This window comes from Clupea harengus, chromosome 18 (assembly GCF_900700415.2).
Source record: "Clupea harengus chromosome 18, Ch_v2.0.2, whole genome shotgun sequence".
Classification (NCBI taxonomy): domain Eukaryota; kingdom Metazoa; phylum Chordata; class Actinopteri; order Clupeiformes; family Clupeidae; genus Clupea; species Clupea harengus.
Window position 1 is genome coordinate 16,606,634 of NC_045169.1, and position 14,918 is coordinate 16,621,551.

Below are 14,918 nucleotides of genomic sequence, written 5' to 3' on the forward strand. Positions count from 1 at the left end.
CACTTGGGGCAGAGCTGGCGGTCTGCTGGTCTTTTGCTCAACGGGTTTTAGGCGGTCTTTACTTATTTATACTGCTTTAGTCATTTCACCAACCCTTAACATTTTTATAGATGTTACTAGTGCGTAACATAAGTCTTTAATTGAAAAAGTAATTTTTCACCTTGGGAGCCTTCAATCAGAATCAGAATCAGAATCAGAAAGGTTTTTACTGCCAAGTAGGTTTTCACCTAAGAGGAATTTTTTGTGGTACGTTGGTGCAAACAATAAACATACACAATAAACAATAAACAATACACATATTAAGTTACAGCAGGAGTGTGCAAAAAAGGGATTAGAGTCCGTGTTGGGGGGCGGGGGTCCAGGGCCTTGTTGATGAGGCCAACCGCAGACGGGAAGAAGCTGCTCAGGTGGCGTGAGGTTTTGGTCCTGATGGACCGCAGCCTTCTGCCGGAGGGGAGTGGCACAAGGAGTTTGTGTCCAGGGTGGGAGGGATCAGCCATAATCTTCCCTGCACGCCTCAGTGTCCTGGATGCATACAAATCCTGGAGAGATGGCAAATTGCAGCCAATCACCTTCTCCGCAGAACGAATGACACGCTGCAGTCTGCTTTTGTCTTTGGCAGTGGCAGCAGCGTACCAGATGGTGATGGAGGAGGTGAGGATGGACTCAATGATGCAGGTGTAAAAGTTCACCATCATTGCCTTTGGCAGGTTGAATTTCTTCAGCTGCCGCAGGAAGTACATCCTCTGATGTGCCTTTTTGGTGAGGGAGATGATGTTTAGCTCCCACTTGAGGTCCTGGGAGATGATGGTGCCCAGGAAGCGGATGGACTCCACACTGTCAACTGGGACGTCACTCAGGGTGATGGGGTTGGGAGGGGCTGGGTTCTTCCTGAAATCGACAACCATCTCCACTGTTTTCAGCGCGTTGAGCTCCAGATTGTTCTGTCCACACCAGGTCACCAGATGGTCAATCTCCCACCTGTAGGCAGACTCATCACCACCAGAGATGAGCCCAATGAGGGTGGTGTCGTCCGCGAACTTGAGGAGCTTGACGGACTGGTGACTGGAGGTGCAGCTGTTGGTGTACAGGGAGAAGAGAAGAGGGGAAAGAACGCAGCCTTGAGGGGAACCGGTGCTGATGGTCCGGGGGTCAGAGACATGTTTTCCCAGCCGCACGTGCTGCCTCCGGTCAGACAGGAAGTCTGTGATCCACCTGCAGATGGAGTCAGGCACACTCAGCCGGAGAAGCTTGTCCTGTAGCAGAGCCGGGATGATAGTATTGAAGGCAGAGCTGAAGTCCACAAACAGGATCCTGGCATAGGTTCCTGAGGTGTCCAGGTGCTGGAGGATGGAGTGAAGGGCCATGTTTACTGCATCGTCTACAGACCTGTTAGATCTGTAGGCAAACTGGAGGGGATCCAGTAGAGGGTCAGTGATGGCTTTGAGATGCCGCAACACAAGCCGCTCAAATGACTTCATCACAACAGAGGTCAGAGCAACGGGTCTGTAGTCATTAAGTCCACTGATCTTTGTTTTTTTGGGGACGGGGATGATGGTCGAGATTTTGAAACAGGCTGGTACGTGGCATGACTTCAGTGAGGAGTTAAAAATGTCTGTAAACACCGGTGACAGCTGTTCAGCACAGTGCTTTAGGATGGATGGAGAGACAGAGTCTGGCCCGGTTGCTTTGCGGGGGTTCTGTCTCCTAAAGAGTCTGAAGACGTCCCTCTCCATAATGGATAGAGTCGTCACTGTGGTGGGGGTGCTCTGAGGTGGGCAGCTGTGGAGAGGCGTAGGCCTCTGCTGTGGTGGGGAAGGTGAAGCTGATGGGCTGGAGCTGGTGGGTGGTGTCACAGGGGATGGTATCAGGACTGTCCCATTGTCTTTCGAAGCGACAGTAAAACTCGTTCAAGTCATTGGCCAGGCGTGGGTCATTAGTGGAGTAGGGGGCTCTAGGCTTAAAGTTTGTTATCTGCCTAAGCCCTTTCCAGACAGAAGCAGAGTCGTTGGCTGAGAACTGGTGTTGGAGTTTCTCAGAGTAAAGACGTTTAGCATCTCGCACCTCCTTGCTAAACATGTATTTTGTCTCAATAAACCTGTCTCTGTCCCCACTCCTGGATGCCTCTTCCTTCTCCAAGGAAGTTTAGCTGTGAACCAGGTTTTGTCGTTGTTATAACTCACCCTGGTGCGTGATGGTAAACAGCTGTCCTCACAGAAGCTGATATATGAGGTCACAGCTTCTGTGTACTCATCCAGACTGTTGGTAGCGGTCCTGAAGACATCCCAATCAGTACAGTCCAAGCACGCCTGAAGATCCTCCACAGCTTCACTGGTCCACTGCTTAGATGTCCTCACAACAGGTTTGCAGAGTTTTAATTTCTGCCTGTATGCAGGGATCAAATGAACCATGACGTGGTCAGAGTGTCCCAGTGCAGCCCGGGGGACGGCATGATAGGCACTGCTAACTGTGGTGTAGCAGTGATCCAGAATGTTCTCCTCTCTGGTCGGGCATTTAATATATTGTCTGTATTTGGGGAGTTCGCGGGTGAGATTTCCTTTGTTAAAGTCGCCGAGGACAATAACTAAGGAGTCCCGGTTAGTCCTCTCCACACACAGTATCTGGTCGGCGAGCATGCGCTGTGCAACTGTGGTAATTGGAAATGAATACAGCAACTAGAACAACATGAGTTAATTGTACTAAGCACACTGTAACGAGCACACACACATTCAACAGGATTCTGCATTGTTTCGAATGTAGTTTATTTTGTGACCACTAGAGGGTGCTACCTGTGAGAATGTGCTGCTACCTAATGCAGGAGATAGCTACGTGCTGACATCATTACAGCTACCTACCTGACGAAAGCAGCACGCTGTCTGTGTCTTTTCTTAAAAGCACATTTTATATCCACTCCGCAGGTATGCATTCTTGTAAATATATTGATGTAAGGTAACATTCATAACGGGAGTAAAAGGAAGGGTTTTGTATTAAATGTGTTCAGTCACTGTAATGTTAGGGTGACCAGATTTCCCAGACCTAAAACCGGGACACTTTGCGCGCGACCGTAATGCTCGTGCACGCACAGGCTTTTTATCCTGAACATGTGCCCAGGTCAGACATAGACATAGATTTTGCCAACAGCACACGTAGGCCTACTGTTCACAACATAATGGGGTATCTCAGTTATTATTCATGCATTTTCTATGTAGCCTACATATCTAAGAAAAAATATTAAAAGACATTGAGTGAGTTTTGTGTGGGACCAACTTTATTTTTCAGAATTAAAGCATTCTTTTGGAAAATGTACCCACTGAACTTGTGAAAAAGTTTGTGAAAAGGTATTTTTCATTGCATGGCAATAAACAAACTATTTTGAACTGCTGCCACAGACTTGAACTAAAGTTATGGTGACACTTTCACTGACTGCACCCTCAGGTCTTCAAACAGCTCACTCCTCCGCGTCCCCAAAACAAAGCTCCGCACCATGGGCGACCGGGCCTTTTGCTCGGCAGCGCCACGCTTATGGAACAGCCTCCCTGACCACCTAAGGGCAACGCAGACGCTGGACTCCTTTAAAGCTGGACTAAAAACATTTTTATTCAGGAAGGCATTTCTGGCCTTGTGTTAAATTGTATGTTAAAATGTTAAAAAGTTTTCTATTATGCTTATGTTAATTCATTTTTATTTTATTGTATTATTATAGTTAGTTTTTAATATGTTGGCACTCTGAGATTCTTTTGAATGAAGGGTGCATTACAAATAAAATAAATTATTATTATTATGTATTACTTTAAAGTAAGGGTACATGAATTATGAATTATTATTGTGCTTTACTTCATTCCTTTATATCTTATGAATCATCAGGAATTGACATGAATTCATAGCCTCTCATTCATGACCTCATGCATGAACAACACATCAACTAAAGCATTAGGTGGGTACATTATTAGGCACAAGTTGTGTTCAAATCAGAATTTGCGCAGTGATGACCACATTGTTTTGCATAAAAAGAAATAAATCATGATCATACTTATTAAATCACAATTCATAATGATGTGCCGTACCTAATGCTTTAGTTGTGTTGTTCATTTATGAGGTCACGAATGACAAATGAACACGTCAATTCCTGATGATTCATGGGATATTAAGGAATGCAGTAATACATAAATCATTAATGACATAATGCATAATATTACATATACTACATCAATGAATTCATGCGTGAATTCATGATAATTGTATCCTGTACCCTTAGCGTAAAGTGTTACCAGTGTTATTCCAACAACACACACACCCTATTGGAAACATTCATTCCGTATATTTGTTAGAGTGAATTTGCTGAAGTATCATTTTATTGGCTAACGTCCCCTCCTCAGCAGCCCGCTTGAGCTCACCACTTCCAGCGCTAACATTGCTAAAATAGGTGGCTGTGCTGCTAGCCCCTGCCTCTACCCACCTGGGGTTATGTTTGGCTGTTTTCACATGATCTTTCACATCTGCGCTACCACCATGGCTTACAGAAAATGAGGTTTTGCAGTGTGTGCAGAACGCTGCATAATCATCGCCCTGGACTAGCTATGGATATAGCCTGACCATTAAAACTAGACAGAAAGAAGAGGCTTTTGCAACAATGTTTACAAATATACATTGTAACGCTGGCTGCACAGATTATGCAGACACAGACCACTACGATTGACTGACACACACACACATTGTTCAAATCAACTGCTGGACGCTTTATTAGTCCCTCTACATGTGTTAAAAAGGGCTGTCTCACCAGTTGCAGTTTAAGTACCAGATCCTGGTCGACCACCAGAAGCTGGAGGATGCTCTGCTGATAGCAGACTCCTACTGCAACAGCCGGTATCCTTACACCAACACCATGGCATCACTCACCGAGCTGTAAGGCCAGCCACACAGGCTGGCTCTGCAGCGCATCAACGAGGTCCTTGCTGAATCTCCAGTCAAGAGCGGGGACAGCAGGGGGTTCCGCCTGTTCGCACTAAAGGTGCGGGCCCTTGTGGGGATGTTGGACCAGCTGGGGAAAGAAGGGCGAACAGAACTGGAGTGTGGGTCACATGTGTCACGACTGCTGTCAAAGCTTCCACATGACCTGCGCATCCAGTTCAAACGCTACATCGACCCCATTCGGACACCAATCCCCACACTGCTGGACTTTTCTTACTGGCTGGAGAAGGAGGTCCGTGTTCAGCAGGATGAGGTGCCATTCATCCACGCCAGAGCACCGCTGGAAGAGCCACCTGACCGCCAGAGAGGCGTCAGGGCGAATCAGAGCCCAGCCGTGCATTCCACCACTGTCCTGCTTGGGTGTGACTCAGCTGTTAAGGCAGTCGAGCCCACCAAGACAGCACAGCCCTCATCACGGAAGGCAGAGCAGCCGCAGAAGTACTGCCCGTTCTGCAACAACATTCAGCACTATTTCAATCAGTGCACAGCATTCAAGCAGCTGACCAAGGATCAGAAGGTCAGCTGGATCAAGAAAGGGAAACGGTGCTGGAGGTGTGGAAGGGATCATCAAACAGTGCAGTGCTACCTAAAGGCCAGATGTCAGACATGCAATCTGACACATCTGGAAGTGCTGCACGAGGTGAACGCCAGACCGGAGAAGCCAGCCCCCGAAGCCAGTCAGCCGGTGACGTACTACCTCAATCCTGCCAGGAGGGGTGGTAGCGTACTGCTGAAAATGGTGAAGGTGTGCCTATTCAATGGCAACAAGAAGATGGAGACCTACGCCATCTTGGATGACGGTTCCGAGCGCACAATGCTGCTTCACAGTGCTGCTCAGGAGCTGGGTCTTCACGGACGGAGTGAGGAGCTGGCACTCAGAACCATCCGTCAGGACGTCAGGGCTGTGCCAGGGAGGTCAGTCTCATTCTCTGTGGCATCAGCCATTCATCCTCAGAAGCGGTTCAGGATAGAGCAAGCTTTCACCTCAACAGAGCTTGGTTTATCCACTCATTCATATCCAGTCAAAGCCCTTCAAAAAGCCTATCACCACCTCAGAGACCTGCCCCTTCATTCATTCATTCAGTCAGGCCCAACCACTGCTCCTCATCGGGTCTGACTACCCTCATCTTCTCACCCCAGTTGAGCGAGTGCACCTAGGCCCACCAGGTGGACCGGCTGCACTGCGCACACGTCTCGGTTGGACACTGCAAAGCCCTTTCAATGTACCCATGCATCAGTCCTCCACCCCTCAGTGTCTACTCACTGGTAACGAGACTCCTTCCACTGAGCATCGCTGTCAGGTGACCAAACCTAGGCAGAGGGATGTCATCAGGACACAGCTGTGTCAGGAGTCCATCCGTGCAGAGGCACACAGCAAGAAAAGGAATAAGCCTTCCCGGTCAACAGGAAGAGACGGGTCATCCTTCCACGAGCCTGCTGACCTGCGGACGTCATCATTCTGTGGCCACGTCTCTGTGACCTCTGCTCAGCCACTTCCCGATCCTGGAGGTTTCAGCAGCTACCAAGAGCTGCTGGAGGCCTCTATCAGAGCCTCTCATGGGGCGGCCCCGCCCACAGACCCCGCAGCAGAGGACGTCAGGCAAGCTGAGCTTGCCCTCCTCCGGACAGTCCAGAGAGACTGCTTCCCGGAGGAATTCATTCTTCTTTCTACAGGGAAACCTGTCCCTGCAGCCAGCAGACTGCACACGTTGGCTCCAGAGTTCAACTCAGGGGTCCAGCTGATCCGCGTGGGGGGGCGGCTCAGCAGGTGTTAGTCCCTGGAGGAGGACGCATTGCACCCCATAGTGCTGTATCCTCATCACCCCATCACCAAGCTCATCATCCAGGATGGTGACAGCCGGCTCAAGCATTCAGGCCCGGACAGGGTGTTTGCTGAGCTACGGCGACGGTTCTGGGACCTGGGGTCCAGGCAGAGGTCAGCCTATCAGTTGATCCCAGGAGTCCGTGGGGCTCGTGCACAGTGGAATTTCACTGACCATTTGGCCACTTCAACAGTTTCAAGACAGTTTCAAGACCCCCGTCATCTCTCCACTATATAAGGCCGACCCTCCTCTGGCCAAGTTGTGGGTCAAGTCAAGCGGAGTTGGAGAAGTCATCTTCAAGGAGCACATTGGACAAATCAATTCATTCAAAGACATTCGCGATCATTTGCCGTGCGTCAATGAAAGAGTGAGTGTTTCATTGTTGTATGTGTAATGTAGCGGGTCTGTTTCATATCAGTGTATATAATATATGTATGTTTATGTAGGGTGGTAATTATACTGTCTTGTCATGTTTCACTCTGTTATCGTTAAGCAAGAGTTACCGTTGTTAACGGAGGAGTGGAATGTTCACCGTAACGCTGTGAAAGGGACAGATCCGTATTTACAGTATAGCCGTAACATTCATCTTGTTTATATTATATTCATTCATCTTGTATATAATGGTTCATCTTTATTGTATTTAATTGTATATATTTGTCATTTGTATTGTTTAATAGAAACCACGGTTCATGGTCTTCAATCCATTACACGGATAACTCAATCACGGTTCAAACACGGTCATTCAAGAATTCATGTGTAAATACGAGTCCTTTACGCGGATAATCGTATTCACCGTTCATCTTCAGTCATTCATGTTCATCCCGCCATTCAAGGCTTGAGTGTGTGTGCAAATAAATACATTGTTTTCATCATCATTGGGACTTGACATCCATTCATGTTCTGACCGGACAAACCTGTGGCGATTGTCACTTATTCATTACACCAGCATACAGTCCTTTTGGGTTTTATTCCATCAATATCCCCCTATTTTATAACATGGGTTTAGTTAATGATCAGGCTATAATAAGTAGGGATGGGTATCGTTTCCAATACCGGTGCTAAACCGATACTTTTAAAACGATACCGATGCCTGAACTGATACTTTTTTTTTTTAAGCACAAAGCGACGATTGACGACATTAAAGAAAGGCTTTTTTTATTCCCAAGGCAATTTTTTTTCTTCAAATTGAACAATATATTAACTGTTTAAAGTATATTATAAATAAAAAAAAACATACAAAACACTTGGCTTCAAACTACAGCTTCAAACTTTTTTACTTCAAACTATGAACATTATATTAACTGTAAACAACAGTTTATAGTATACTTAAATAAATATAAATAAATACAAAAAACAGCTTCAAACTTCTATAAGAGCATATTTGCCTTTGGAGTCAAAAAAATTATTATTTTGTTTGCATTTATTTCATGAAATTTCACCATTTTATGAGTTGTTTACCTATCTTTTCTATCTTGTTTATAGTTAATCTTGGTACTTGAACACACTGAGTACGAGAAAATGTGTACTGCCCCTTTAAGAGACTACCGTAGGTTAGCTGTCATCTCCGTTTATTTTTCAGTCTTCAGTCTTCGGTTGCTGATCTGCCTTCTCTCCCCTCTTTTCACGCAATTGTTTTGTTGCATTTGCTGCACGTCGCGATGTTTGAATCTTTTTGTGCGAAATACAGCCACACTTTTGACCGTTTACCTTTCGGTATTTTCTCTGTTAAAAGGTTGATGGCTAGTTCTGTTTGTGCTTGCTCTGTGAAATGCTGCCTGCTCTTCACCGTCATAAGACTGTTGCTATGAAAACACCAATGAGCGTGAGCGACACAGGACAAAGTTTACATTGGGAGCTGGGGCAGTTTTACATGTGCCCCACGGAATCTGCCCAGCGACCGTGTTTAATTGGCGCAGGCACCGAAATGAAGCACCGAAATCTGCGTTGCATTTCGGTCCGGGTGGGTACCTACCGGTTGTATTGGAACCGGTTCCATATTGGTACCGGTTCTTGGTACCCAACCCTAATAATAAGACCACATCGGCTATGTAATCGCTGACAACCGGGACAATTTCATAGTGGTTGGTGTAAACCGGGACATTTTAGCGTCCCGACAGGTTTTTGTCGGGACTCGGGACACGCAACTCAAAATCGGGACTGTCCCGGTCACCCTATGTAATGTGGAATTTCAAATGCAGCAATACTGCTAGTCACGTTAAACATTCTCATGCTAGCACGGAGAAAAGCGTGGTCCATCTCTATTGTTGTGTTAAGCATAGTATGATTGTAAGATAGAAGTTTTTCTAGTTTGAATATTGTCAAAGTACTTCGTGTTATTTTATGTGCTAAGATGCATTATTGAGAATACTGTTTTGAACTGTAATATTTGTTGAATGTATTTTGTATTGAATGTGTTCAGTATTAATGATGTGTGTAATAAGGCACAAGTGATGTCTGTTCTGAATTGCGGTAATGTTATATTTTGTACTGTCAATGAGTTTGATAATTACATCACAAAAGGACTTTCAAAAGTGAATCTATGGGAAATTGATTGTGTAAAAGAAGGACATGTATGATTTGTCTTTGATAAAGCTATGTGTTAAAAAATCATTACAGCTACCTACCTGACGAAAGCAGCACGCTGTCTGTGTCTTTTCTTAAAAGCACATTTTATATCCACTCCGCAGCTGGTTGGAGTGTAACACAACCTGCACGTTGGCTTGCGGTGGAATGTAAACACCGACCAGAATGAATGAAACGAACTCACGGGGGGAGTAGAATGGTTTACAGTTGATAAAAAAAGATTCCAGATCAGGAGAACAGTACTCTTGAATCACTGTCACATCCTTGCACCAGCCACTGTTAGTGTAGAAACAGATTCCTCCACCTTTCGTCTTGCCGGAAAGTTCTGTGTGGCGGTCCGCTCTGAAGAGTTGGAAGCCTGCCAGCTGCAGCGCAGAGTCCGGTATTAATCCACACAGCCACGTCTCCGTGAAGCACAAAACGGAAGCAAGGGAAAAGTCCCTGCTAGACCTGATGAGAAGGCACAGTTCATCCATTTTGTTGCTAATTGAGCGGGCGTTGGAGAGGAGTATACTCGGTAGAGGCGACCGAATGCCTCTCCTCCTAAAGCCCGAATTATAGATCTGCGTCGGTGTCCGTCCGTTTTACGGATGGGCGGGGAAACAGATTCGGACGTACTGTTTTTGATTTATACTTCTTCGACGGCTGTGGGTGTTGAAAACAATTCACCGCCAGAACAGTGGGTGGAGCAGCAGTTTTTTGGTCACAGACGAGCTACTACGCGACCTCTTTGAGTGATAGAATTCGTCGATTATTTATCTCCCTCCTCCCAGCCGTCACGTCATCAAGAGCAACAGGTGTAGTCACATGGGTCTTTGAGACACACTACATTACAATGAATAGTCTGTCTAACGCTATATATTCACTTGAAAAGGCAAACTTATCTCCATCATGGTAGGTATTATTTGTGTGAAAAATAGTAGCAATCTATAACAAAATGATATGCTTATCTTACATACACTATAAAAACTATTAAAAATGATTCAATGAAATGAATACTATCTCATTTTCTTTGGTATTTTTTGTCATATTCAGATTTGTAATGATGATTGCTGGGTAATATGTATGCTGTTGTCCAATGTCAAGTCTCTATTTGATCATGTGACGAGACGATATGATAGTTTAGGCGCAACATCTGAACGTCAAGACCAACAAGCTGACTGGGCAAATAAATATCTGTGACAACGTGATTACAGGAGGCAAACTGGTATCAGGGAAGAAGTTAAAAATAAACTGTCATCTGGAGAGTTTAAAAGAATACAAAACGAGGGGGAATCTACTGTATGGAGATATTTCTGCTTAGTAGTCAACGCGGATTTATTAAACCTGGATGGTTGGGGGAGAGAGATGAACGTCAAAACCGACAAACTGGGCCAGAGGCAAAAGCACCTGCAAGCTGAAAACAATGGCTTTCAAACATAAGCGTGATAAGGCATTGAACATTCCATATTTAAATATCTTAATAAGTAGTCAAGTCAACGTGTCTGCCTCACGTGATGGAGAAGTTCGTTTTTGAGACTAAAATAAATCACATTTAGGATAATAGCCTTCTTGTGTGCAGGGATTTTTTTTATGTCCTAGCTGTGACAACGCGATTACAGGAGGCAAACTGGTATCAGGGAATAAGTTACAAAATAAACTGTCATCTGGAGAGTTTAAAACAATACAAAACGAGGGGGAATCTACTGTATGGAGATATTTCTGCTTAGTAGTCAAGGCATTGAATATTCCATATTTAAATATCTTAATAAGTAGTCAAGTAAACGTGTTTGCTTCACATGCTTCTCCCCTGTACAAAAGCGTCGGCTAAATGACTAAATGTAAATGGATTAGACCTCGATTGTTGGACTATGTAGATCGTTTTATAACGAACTTTGTGCACTTAAAGTTTTTTAAAAAAGAAACTGTCATCTGGAGAGTTTAAACGACACTCGAGGGGAAATTTACTGTAGGCCTATGGAGATATTTCTGTCGGATGGCATCATATTCTATGCGGATTCTAATGAGGCTGTTTGATATGTCCAATGTAAGAAGTGTGAAGCTTTAATGAAATATGATTGATGCCATCCTCTTTCTCCACAACATGGATTAAACATCGATGGTTGGACTATGTAGATACTTTTATAAGGAATGTGTCCGTGTACTTACATTTTTCAAGAAAAAAGATAATCTTCAATGGTAAGACTTGTTTTATTCGCGCCTCTTCTGGTGTAGCATATAACGTGAGTTTTATTTAGGCATATCAGATGCATAGCGTGTGTAATGTGTAGGCCATTTCATTCCGTTCTTGCAATGTGAATAATTCATTTCAATATGCTTATATCCCTTTTGTGCGCGCTTGTGCGTTTAACGGGGCTTGTTTGTGTGAGCCAGTGCATTTATCATTCATCTGTTGATGCTCGAGTTTAATAAAGGCAGGCTATTCTTAAGAAACGTATGTAAATGTGTCAGTAGTATGAACAGTTGAGACATTGACTCATTGGGGTTCGGACTAAATATTTTACTTGCTGTCGGGCTGGGGTAGGGCTGGGACAAGTCAGCGCGATAAGGCATTGAACATTCCATATTTAACTTGGCATAGTCGCCCCATAATGCCGTGCGGCAGGCACATACTTTTCTCGATGTGATGCAGCGCATAGACATATATACATGTCTATGATGCAGCGCCCAACGATGTTCTTTAACAATGTTCCTTACTGTTCTAATTGCATGTCGTTGTTCTGTGTTGGGACGGAGTTTATACAGGTGTGTGACGGTAGCACAGTCTGTTCGTGATAACTTGTAGCAGGGCATAAAGCCCGTGCCATTTTGACATTGTATTGTGTTTAGTGTTTAATTAAAAGCCATAACAAATATTCCACACTTCCGTGATTTGTTACAATATCCTAATAAGTAGTGAAGTCAACGTGGATTCTATGGATTAAATTAATTTATTGACACATCTTTTCAGGACGGCCACAGCGCTTTAAAACGACGTGTTTATAAGTTACATTATTCAAAGATGGTAGATAAAAGGCGAGATAATCGCCAGGTGTAATAAGCCTACTTTCTCATTATGTGTGTGTGTTAGGGTTTGTAATGCAATGGTGTTGGCTGCAAGTTAACTCCACTTCACGTTAAGGTTAGCTTTTGTATATGAGCATTCATTTCAACTGTTCCATCATCTGAAATATCACGGTGTCGAAAAACAAACCTTTGATCTAAACAGAATATTCAGTATGGAATGGGAATATTTCAGAGCAGGGCTATCTTTTATCGCGTTTGACAAATATACTCCGATTGCTGTGATGTCTCCTGTGAGAATGGGATAGTATTCTCTCCTATGAATTCGCGGTCATTTGAGCGTCCTTATAAGTGTTTCAGAAATATCTTCAGACCTCTTCTGTTATGTTTGTTCATAATCAACTAGAAGAAGCTTGTGAGACGGTCTACAGGCTATTCATAAAAAACATACGTAAATGTGTCATTAGTATGAACAGTTGAGACATTGACTATGTCTGGTTGGATTCCGACAATATATTTGAATGGCTGTCTGGCTCGGGCACTACTCTGTCGGACGCAGGCCGGGCTCGGACAGAAATATTCGACTGATCCACACTCTATAACAGAATAGGAACAGATAGGGAATGAAACAGGAAATGTGAGATTCCGGAAATGATGTCGTTAGGAAATGATTTCGTTAGCGGACCAATCACAGCCAAGGGGGTATCCGTCGCTATCCGTTCGTATCCGAAAAAGTAAAAAAAATCGAGAGGTGCACGTCGGTGTCCGTCCAGCTCTCCGAAGGGCTCGGATGGGCTCGGATGGGCGTTCCACCACGGGGAAGGGTGTTGCCAAGGCGTGGCTATGTGTCCGGACGGACACCGACGCAGATCTATAATTCGGGCTTAAAGCGCACCAGGGCTCCAGCGCGTTTACCTCTCCGTCTCCGTCTCCGTCTCACTGTGTGTCCAAGGCCTTTGGTTTGTAGGTCTGATAAATCCACGGAAGAGGCGAGAAAGTTGGGACATAAAACAGATGGTGTTGAGTCCCTGATATTTAGTAGCTCTTCTCTCGTGAAAATAATCCGTGATATTATTATTATCGCCATAGCAACACAATAACAAAATGAGAAAATAAGGGAAAAAATCCAAGTTGAGTCGTAATAAACAGAATTAAAGACTCAAAACAATACAGTGGCTGACAATACAACAAAATAATCCTAGTTGATTCGCAAAAAAACAGAATTAAATATTAATTAGAGACTAAAAACAAACATAGAAGTGTGCACCAACACACCTAGGCAGCCATACGAGGCGCCATCACCATGACAACATCATAACTTGTGTTTAGCTGTTGATATTTTAATTAGACTATGCCAAGGATATTATTTAGAAACTAGAAATGCATTTCCTACTAGAAAATGCAAAGTGTGATTGTTCAACAGCAGAAGAAGATCGCTAGCCATTGCCCTGCAAATGACAGATTACACAGCCGTAGCACATGAGCATACAGCACACGGGAGGCTTTATGATTAATGAAACCGTTTTCAAAAAGAGTTTACAGTCTACAGACATCTACTGAGCAGAAAAATCAACACAGTAGGGAAAACACATTTATCATCTGATTTACTGTTATTTTGTCATATGACCAGGGCTGTAGTGGAGGGTAAACGCACGTAAACGCCGTTTACGCACCTCTGGAATTTTGGAAATAGCGTTTACGCACCTCTAAATAGCGTTTACGCACCTCTAAGTGGCGTTTACGCAGCTCAAAGTTCCCTGCGCCTGGTATTCTGCCGTTGGAATAATCCTAAATAAATTTGGTGTCATTTTTAATCACCTAAGACTAAATTGCATATTGTTGAACATATAAATGCCGTACTCTGAATCATTTTCATCTGCGCTGTATTATGGTCTGTGACCCCCAATCAGTGACTTGCGGCTGTGGCGGCGACACCAATCAGGACCCAGGAAGTATGTAAACACATACACGTTGTGGATTAGCCTGCCTGACTACCCGTTCGGAATGAATTCATTAGCCATGGATATCAGGCGATTTTTGAAGAGACCATCAATTGTTTCACTCACACAGATGCCCGCAGAAGGTCTCAAGTACAAAGTAAGACTGAAGTAGATCAATTCACATTTTAAAACGTTGTTTTGATTCGAACAACATCGTATTAAGACAGGGACAAACGCTTTCAAATAACGTGCTTTCAAATACGACGATGCAGGGAACAAGCAAGCCTTTCCTGTTCCATCTAAATAATACAACGTCAATTATTTCAGCAATCGAAAATGCATGAGTAATTATCCTCACGCATATCGCTGCAGAAAAGGCTTTTTCATTGAAAATTGTAGACAGATTCTTTGCAAGCCAGTTAGACATAGCTAAGTGAAATATTTTAGCTTAGCTATAGAATCTTCCATTTTCGCGGTCAAAGTAAAATATAAGTGTAGAAGAAGAGCAACAGCAGAACAAGCATAAACCCGACCAGTGGGTTCTCGCACGCTCCCTTCATTGAGGCAGAAGTACTGTTTGCCTCCCCTCCGAGGTTTTTTG